At 45.3% G+C, this 8848-nt stretch overlaps 1 protein-coding gene across 2 annotated transcripts in view; it reads left to right on the top strand.

Moving 5' to 3' along the window:
* Window positions 1–946: 946 nt before the first annotated feature.
* The window catches only part of GLCE (glucuronic acid epimerase), a 113736-nt gene continuing 105834 nt past the window's right edge, over window positions 947–8848 (top strand). The window contains exon 1 of one of the 2 annotated variants that reach the window (XM_067555497.1): window positions 947–1295. The gene's annotated coding sequence lies outside the window, so the exon portion shown is untranslated. Of the gene's footprint in view, window positions 1296–1687; window positions 4469–8848 lie in introns of those variants that run through there. The other variant, XM_067555498.1, reaches the window with a different exon arrangement.

The following is an 8848-nucleotide window of genomic DNA, read 5'->3' as shown; positions in this document are numbered from 1 at the left end:
AGGGGGTGCAGAAGCCCGGGGCGCAGGGTGCCGCCGGGGGGGGGGGGGGGAAGGGGGTGCTAGGCTGTACGGAGCGGCTTGGCCGTGAGGGCCGGGCCGGGCCCTGCCCCTCGCGGCGCGAGGTCCCCCTCAGCCAGGCGCGAAGGCTGCCCGCTGTCTGTCCTGTGCGCCCTCCCAAGCCTAAATAAAGCTGCCCGCCCCGGCCTTCCACTCCGGGCCCGACGGCGCGCTGGGATTGGACAGAGTTCCGCTCCTGGCCCGCCCTCATGGCAGGCGGAGCGCTGTGATTGGGCGATTTGTCCCCGCCCTCGTCGCGGAGCGCTGTGATTGGGCGATTTGTCCCCGCCCTCTGTCGGGTTCTCGCGGGAAGTGGGGGCGGGGTCCCCTTGCTCACAGTCTCCCCTCCTCCCCCCTCCCGGCGCTGTGGTGCCGCCTCGGCCCGGCCGGGGACGGAGCGAGGCAGGCGCTGTCACCTCCCCCCCCCCCGCCTGATGCGCCCAGCCCGCCCAGGTAGGAGCCGCCGGTGGTCTCCTCGCTGCTGGGTGGGGGCAGCCAGGGCCGCGAGGAGTCTGGGTCACCTGGCCTGGGTCCGCGGCCCTGCCGGGCAGGGCACAGGACTCTGGGGTTACCCCCGCTCGGGGTTGCCAGCTGCCCCGGGCCTGAGGAGAGGCGGCTGCGGGCACCGGCTAACCTGGGTCGGTCGATCTAGGGTCCCCGCTCCCTTGCCTGGGCTGAGGTCGGTCGGTCCGTCGGGGAGCGCCCTTCTCTCCCGCCATCTCGGAGGTGATGGTCCGGGGGGAGGGGGGCGCCCCGCGCCTTGAGGGCTGTGCAGGCACCGGGCGTTGCTTTCCCTCACCGCGCTCGGGGAGTCTGTGTGGCCGTTGGTGGGCTGGGGGCGGCGGCTTGGGGGGGGGGGTGTCGCGTGCCCGTTGGTGCCGTTGGTGCCCGTTGGTGACTGACTGACTGAGCAGCAGCTGAGCGCGAGCGGTAGGCAGCGGCCCCGCTTTCTATTCTAGCCCCGCGCCCCGGAGCCTGGCGGCGCGCTGTGATTGGACGGAGGTCTGATCCTGGCCCGCCTCCTGGAGGGGGGGCAGGCCGAGCGCTGTGATTGGGCAGCGTCTGTCCCCGCCCCCTAGGGTTCTCGTGGGCCGTAGGGGGCGGGGTTTGGTGCGGCCGCGCGGTCGCCGCCTGTTCCCGGTCAGAGCCCCTGGAGTCGCGCTGTGGTTCCGCCCGGGCCGGGGACACGGACAGGAGCTGCTGCGCCGAGGGAGGCCCGCGCCCGCCGCCCCGCACAGGTGGGAGCCGCGCTGCTGGGGCCTGCTGGGCGGGGCGGCCTGACAGCCGGGACCCGGCGGGGGCCATCTCCGGGCTGGGCTGCTGCCCCCGCCTCCGGGACGGGAGGAATCTCGGTCTCCTCTCCCCGGCGTATGGGTTGGCTTCTGTCCCCTGGGTTGGCCGCGGCGTGGGGGCCTGTGCCGGCTCCGGGTCCCCTTCTGCCTCCTCTCGGGGCTGCGGGCCCAGCTTCCTCCTGACAGGTGGGGCGCGGGAGCCTGAGGGCTCGTGTGGCGTTGCTGGCTCTGGACCCCCCTTCCGTGGTGGGGGGCTCTGGCTAGTTGTCCCCTGCCTTGCCTCGGGGGTCACGTGGGTTCCTGGGACACCTCTGCCCTCGGGGGCAGCGCCGGGTCCGTGCAGTCTCCTAATCTCTTTCTTCCATCCCGCTCCCTGTTCCTCGGACTCCTAATCGAATAATTGTCAGGTTTCCCCACTAGCACAGAGACAGATGGGTTCGGGTCCGGCATCAGCAAGCGCTTGCTCTGGTGCAGAGAGTAAAAGCTGGGGATGATGGTAGCCTTTGCCCACTACTGCCAGTTCTCATAGGCATGACTGTCTCCAAACTCCCTTGAGAGACAACAGAAGAAACAGCCAACTGGGCAGTCAGACACTCCGAGACTGCTGCAGAAAGGAGACATATTTGCTTTACCCTGACACCCTTGGTTCGAGCTGTTTCCAGTCAAACGCTGCTGCTACCACTTCTTCAGCTCTCTGCATCAGAGTTTTACACTCTTGCTTTCATGCTCACTTTGGCTTCTCTGCAAAGCAAATACAACTGTTTTGTATTATTCTCTTTCTCATGTTGCTTAGTAGAAGGGACTTTACATTTCAGGATGGAGATTTTGAAATTCCAGGTCCAGGAGGAGGAGGAGAAGGGAGAACTTTTCTGGAGGAAGGAATAAAGGCGCAAATTGCAAGCTGATATTTGTTTCATTGATCAGGGCTGGGTAAAAAACAGGTTTTTGCTGCTGGAGCACTGTTTGAGTAACCCAGTCTTGCACAAGCTATCATAAAAATATGCCACCCTTAGGATGGTCCTATAAAGAAACACATAATTTTGATGAGTGAGTACATTTAATCATCCTAGTTGAGTAGGTGTGTAGAAATTTACACGACTGACGTTGGATCTGGAATGCTGCATGGTCTCTGGAGATAATATTTGGGAATTTTTATGCTAGCTGTTTTCCACATACTTGGTCAAGAGTAGCCTTTTCTTTGTGTGCTTCATTACTGCAGGTGCAGTCTAGCATAGAAGAGAGCCTGTGAATAGCTCTTTGTATTATGCCAGCACCTGTTCATGTGGAACTTAAGTAGTTTTAATAACTCCTAAAGGTGTGATGTGGACTGACTAAAGCAGAAGTGTTTAAAGCTCAGGCTGTGCTTCTGACCCTAATTTAGCCCCCATTACCTGCTATATTTTGCCAGTGTTTTGTTGCCAGCCACTTGTGCTGTCAAAAGACAGCATGAGTTAAGCATGGAGACACAATGGTGAATATTCTAACCCTTTTGTTACAAGGGGCGTATTTTCCTCTGATCTGATTTATGAAGAAGCAGAGTGGATATCTAGATAAACAGTTAAAATAGATCTGAGTTAGTAAGGTTTTTCAATTACTCAGTTGGTGTAGTCTGGCTTAAATTTGCAGCTATATAGGGAAAACCTACAAATATTCAGGCAGATGAATTTTTGTTTTTAAGTATATACAGCAGGAGAAACTTAGTTATCACTATTTTCCATGAAACTGCATGCATTGCTCAGGAATGTTCTTTAAACAAACGAATACTTACACCTTTTTTCCAAGTATGTCATAAGTGGCGTCTGACTGTTCTTTGAAATATTGAGGGGCGGGGACTTCTACATCTTTTGGATATTGCAGAACATCCAAGAGATGTACATTTGTATTATATGTACCTGGTATGTCATGACATGACAAGACTGTTACTAGCACATCTACTTAGAAAGATATGGAAGCATTTAGCAATTAAGAGGTTATTGTAAGCATATTAAACTTTGTCCAAAGACAGCACTTTAATGCTTAGTAGCTCTGCGTTTAGCTTGTCTAAAGCCATATACTAAATGGCTGGCTGAACTTTTAATACATCTTTGTATAGGTGGGACCTTCATCAGTGGGAGAAGACTGTCAAATATAAAGTAAAGGTAGCTGGGGATGTGGTGAGCAAAGACAACGTAGAAAAGAATGCAATGGTTTTAGTTCTCTCTGCTTCTTTCTCCCCGTTCAGTGCTCTTCCCTTTTCTTCTCTCCCTTGCAAATTTGCTGGTGATACCAGTACTCTTTGGATCTCTTGGCACTTTTTAGCATAAAAAGTATATGCGTTCAGTATTACAAATGTAGGTTTTTTGTATAGAGACAGTTAGTTCAAAGTGACTGACAATGTACCACAAGCTGCTGAAAGGGCAGCTGGGCTTTTGAGGGATGAGAAAAAGGATCTAGTGGATTCTAGTGTCAGCTTCTTGGGCAAATCATCTAAAATTTGTATCTTAAAATGAGAGGATACTACAACTTACCCGCCTTTGAGTTGTTTCAGATCTGTGATTGAAAGTGCTGTATAAGCAATAAATATGTGTTAGTCCATGGGGCCTGTGCATTATGTCAAGGTTAAAATTAATACTGTGTATAATATACAGTAAAGAAGAGCCCTGTGTCATCCTTTCAACTATTTTCTCTAGTCCTTGTAGGAACTGCTTCTCATTTTGAAAGGAAAGGTTGAGTTTTAGTCAAACAGATTTTAAAAAACAAATGTGAAATACATGAGTTCTATTCTAGCAATAACCCAGGCTTGCCTCTATGTTGGTTTCTGTCTTGTGCAGCTGAAGACCAAAGCAGCGTACCCAAGATGTGCATCGGCAGCCTATTCAGTGCACATCCTGTTGGCTGTGCTGCTCCATCTAAGAATATAAACTTGTCATTGAGAAGATGCTTGAGCTGTAACGCTGTCCTTGTCTTTAATGTATGCTCAGTTTTGTGGGGTGAGAGAATGGAGAGGGCTGTGGAGGACTTAAGTCACATTTAGACTTCTTCCATTGCTTATTTCTGGATATTCAACATTTGCAAATGGGGGAAAATAGAATGTCTGGAAACCAAAGGATTGTGAATGGCAGCCTCAAACTTTGAGCTAGGTGTGACTTCCTTTTGATACTGTTGTTGGTATAGTATTTAGATCATCCTTCAGTTTGTTTCATAATCTCCCTGAATATATTCTGACAGATATTACTGGCTTTGTATCTGATTTCTCACATGCAAAGTGGCAGCTGGGGTTGCTTTTCTACTCTGATTGTTTTCAGATGAACTGCTAACAGTCTTTGAAACATGTAGCATAATAGGAAGTGTTGTAATTAAAGTTGTCTGACTAGATGTTGATTCCATGATCAGTTTCTTGAAAGTATTTGTTCATCAGTTATCACTGATTTCCCCCCCACTAATGACAGTAATGCAATTTCAGTAGATGCTTATTTACTCTGTACTTTACAGTGTAAGAACTCATTGGGATTTTAGAGTGTTCAGCACCTTGCTGAATCAGCCCCTACGGCCATACCTAAAAAGAAGACTGCATAGCCTATTATTGTGAAAGTACCTATTGAACAGGTCTACTTCGCTCTGATGTTTATGTAAAATATTGTCAGTACACTATTAGCATGTAGTAGATCTCATAAACTGAAGCTTTGGTGTATTATGGATATATTATTAATCAGTAGCTAAGCATTTTTATGCTAGAGATGTTACTGTTAGAATATCGAGCCTCTTTAATTTTGAATTTCATTCACTTGGGCAAAGTCTGCATTGGCACCTTATTGTGCATTCAGATAGTGACCATTGAACAGTGTGGAGAGGATATAGCAAAAAATGTAATGAATACCTGATCAAAACATTCTATTTTTTGTGAAAGGGCAAATTAAAACAATTCAAGCCATATGTTCAGCACCCTAGCCATTGGGATGTCTTGTGCAGGCAAATATAAGGGTAGATAATCAGAACTACAGTGCATTCCAACATTTTTTTCTGCATGTACCCTTCCAAAAATGCAATATGAAAATAACCCTTTGCATGAAGATTTTGCATGAAATTTATTTATGGGAAAATGCGTTTATGTACACAATTACTACTAAGAATCTAGCAGGGGCAAGGTCTGTTAATAACAGTGGTGTGTATATATACACACACAAGATTTTGTTTTTCCTTGGCAGTGCCATGCATGAATATAAGGAATATTATTGCAAAATCTTAATGTTGGCTCAAGCAAATACCCTGCCAATAGCTATAAGAATTATGTATACATGAACCCAATCCTGCAATCTTTCTAAACAACACTTGCTGGTTTTGATGGGCATTTTGCAAACCAAGACCAGCAGAATCAGATTAGTGAGTTGCCTTTTTAAAGCTAGTATGAACTTGAACAACACAGCCTTTAGATGTAGGGTTTGTCAGTTTTATTAATAAATCTTCAGTCAGCACTAGCTGAGCAGGAAGGACTGTAAGGACGCTATGCACTTCTGAACTTGGCGAGTTGTAACAAGTGGAATGACACTATCAAAGCATGTTCTGTAAAAGTATCTTGCCCTGCAAATATGTTTTTTGGCACTATTAATCAACTTTATCTGGGTCAAATATTTCAATTGATGTCTCTGTGTAAAGTCCTTGTTTTCTGTGTAGAGTCCTTGTAAGGTTATCAGATGCCACAGAGATGGTCATATATAAATGAGTCTATATTAAGTTGAAGTGTAATTCTACAACAGATCCTCATTATTTAGGTAACGTTGAGTCCTATTCACTTGAGTGTGGGATGAGGAGGGAGGAACTTGGCTAGTTGCAACTTAAACTGTTTTATAGATTTCAGATATGCATATTGTCAAAACTTGCACACTGTAATATGATTCTGAAGACCTGTATTGGCTGTTACAATTTCTTGGCTCAAGGCAAGAATGATTCTAATGACATGCCAAACTAGTTTAGTGAAAGTCACACTTACTAGCATTTTTTAAATGCAGTCTTTTATACCCAATATATGATGTTTTATGCCATCATGCTCTCAAATATGAGAAGCAACTTAAAAATAAAGTGAAAGCATTCATATTTGGAAAGGAAATATGGGCATGCACTTCTTGAAGTGGTGTCTTGTGAACGGCCATAACTTCTTTCTCCTAGTAGTAGTAGTACATTCAGTATGGAAAATAATAGGAAAATGTTAAAGCATGTTAAAGTTCAGTAAAGCATCTTCAAGTAGGTAGGGGAAGGCTACCTCGGTGGTATTACGCAATATATTACACTGCTAAAAATTAGTAGGTGCCTAAAACATTAGTAACTGGCCAGTGGCCCAGACAGAAAAAAAGCTGCATTTGGCAGCAATTTTCTACAAAGCAAGTGTCCTGAGGTCTTTTATTGTCCAATAGATTCTTTGACAATAGCACTTCTCTTTATAATGCTAATTTTTACAGTGCTACTTCAACAGGAAAAGGAATTCTTTTGGAGATGATCTAGTCACAGTTAGTGTAATTCGATAATAAAGACAGGAAATGTCTCGACTAACTACTTTGGGGTACTGGTTTTAGGTTTGAAAAATAAAATAAGGGGCATTGTTCTGTATTTGTACAGCCCTCAACACAATGGAGCATTTGTCCTGACTGACACTTCTGAGCACTGCTGTAATATAAATAAGTAATAATAATCAGAACACACTTTATCCTGCATACATGTTGCTGTTTTGTGACTTTCTTTGCCTAATAGCATCTTGCTGTTTTGGCAGCATTTCTGTTCCCTCACTGGTCATAGTGAAATGAGAAGCTGAGCTTCAATGAGGTTACTTTAAGTGTCTCTTTCTGCAAATAAATTATTGAGCCATAAGATTAAAAAGTAGATTTCTTATGCAATTATGGGATTTCTCAGAATGGTTACTTTAGCATTTGGGTCATTAAAAAAAATGCTTGAAGAATTACATGAAATGATGTCATATTCAAGTCTTATAGGTATTCTATAAGAGTCTTAAAATTTTGACTTCCAAAGGGTTTCAGAACAGATTGACCATTTCAACAGACTCTCAAGTGAGGGAAATCTGATATTTTGCTTAGGCTGCAGAGGGAATGTGTCCAGAAATGTTGTGTATTATTCTGACTTATCTTTCACTATGCTACAGTTCAGAAAAATTATTACACTAAAGATTTTATGCACCTAAATAAGTTTAGAGGATAGATACAGGGATGGCAGAGTATTAACCAGAGATGTTTTTCACTACTCTGGGAAAAACTAGTTAGACCCAGTTTAAGATATTTTCTATTTCAGAAACTGCTTCAGAGAACCCTAGGTTTAGAAGGGACAGCAAGGGTCATCTAGTCTAACCCCCTGTCAAGGTGCAGGATTTGTTGTGTCTAAACCATCCAAGACAGATGGCTATCCAGCCTCTTTTTGAAAACCTCCAGTGAAGGAGCTTCCGGGACTTCTGTAAGCCGTTTGTTTCATTGTCCTACTATTCTTACCATTAAGAAGTTTTGTGAGATTTAATTTAAATCTGCTATGCTGTAGTTTGAACCCATTGCCTCTTGGCCTGCCTTCTGTGGCGAGAGAAAAACTTTTCTCCATCTTTTTTATGGCAGCCTTTCAAGTATTTGAAGACCACTATCATGTGCCACCCCCACCCTAAACTCCTCTTTTCCAAACTAAGCATACCTGGTTTCTTCAGCCTTTGCTCATTTGGCTTGCATTCCATCTCTTTGATCATCTTTGTCGCTCACCTCTGGATCCTTTCCAGTTTCTCTACATCTTTTCTATACATTGGTGACCACAACTGGACACAGTACTCCAGCTGAGGCCTAACCAGCACCGAGTAGAGAGGTATCATCACTTCCTGTGACTTGCATGCTACACCTCTGTTAATGCAACTCAAAATTTAATTTGTTTTTTGCAGCAGTATCGTGTTGATTCATGTTGAGTTTGTGATCCACCACAACTCCCAGATCCTTTTCAGCAGTGCTGCTGCCAATCCAGTTATCATCCATTCTGTATTTGTGCATATGGTTTTTCTTAAGTGTAGCACCTTATATTTGTCTTTGTTGAATTTCATTTTGTTGTCTATAGCCCAATTCTCCAATTTATCAAGATCCTTTGAATTTTAGCTCTATTTTCCAAAGTGTTTGCAACCCCCTGCCTAGCTTTGTGTCATCTGCACATTTCATTAATATGTTCTCTATTCCTACATCCAGGTCATTAATAAAGATGTTAAATAACACTGGACCCAGAACAGATCCCTGTGGAACCCCACTTGAGACCTCCTTCCAATCTGACAACATTCCATTAATAGTTACTCTGTTTGTGGCTGTTTAACCAATTATGTACCCACTTAATGGTAGTTCCACTGAACCTGCATTTCTCCAACTTGCTTATGAGAAAGTCATGTGAGACTGTGTTAAAAGCCTTGCTGAGGTATATTATGTCAACTGCATTCCCCTATCTTTGCAGTTACCCTGTCAAAGAAGGAAATGAAGCTGGTTTGGCATGATTTGTTCTTAGTA

This window comes from Emydura macquarii, unplaced genomic scaffold, assembly GCF_026122565.2.
Source record: "Emydura macquarii macquarii isolate MOO-44397 ecotype Brisbane River unplaced genomic scaffold, CSIRO-AGI_Emac_v2 contig_1644, whole genome shotgun sequence".
Taxonomy (NCBI): Eukaryota; Metazoa; Chordata; order Testudines; family Chelidae; genus Emydura; species Emydura macquarii.
The sequence above is the reverse complement of the archived record's forward strand: the minus strand, read 5'-3'. Positions and strand labels throughout refer to the sequence as shown.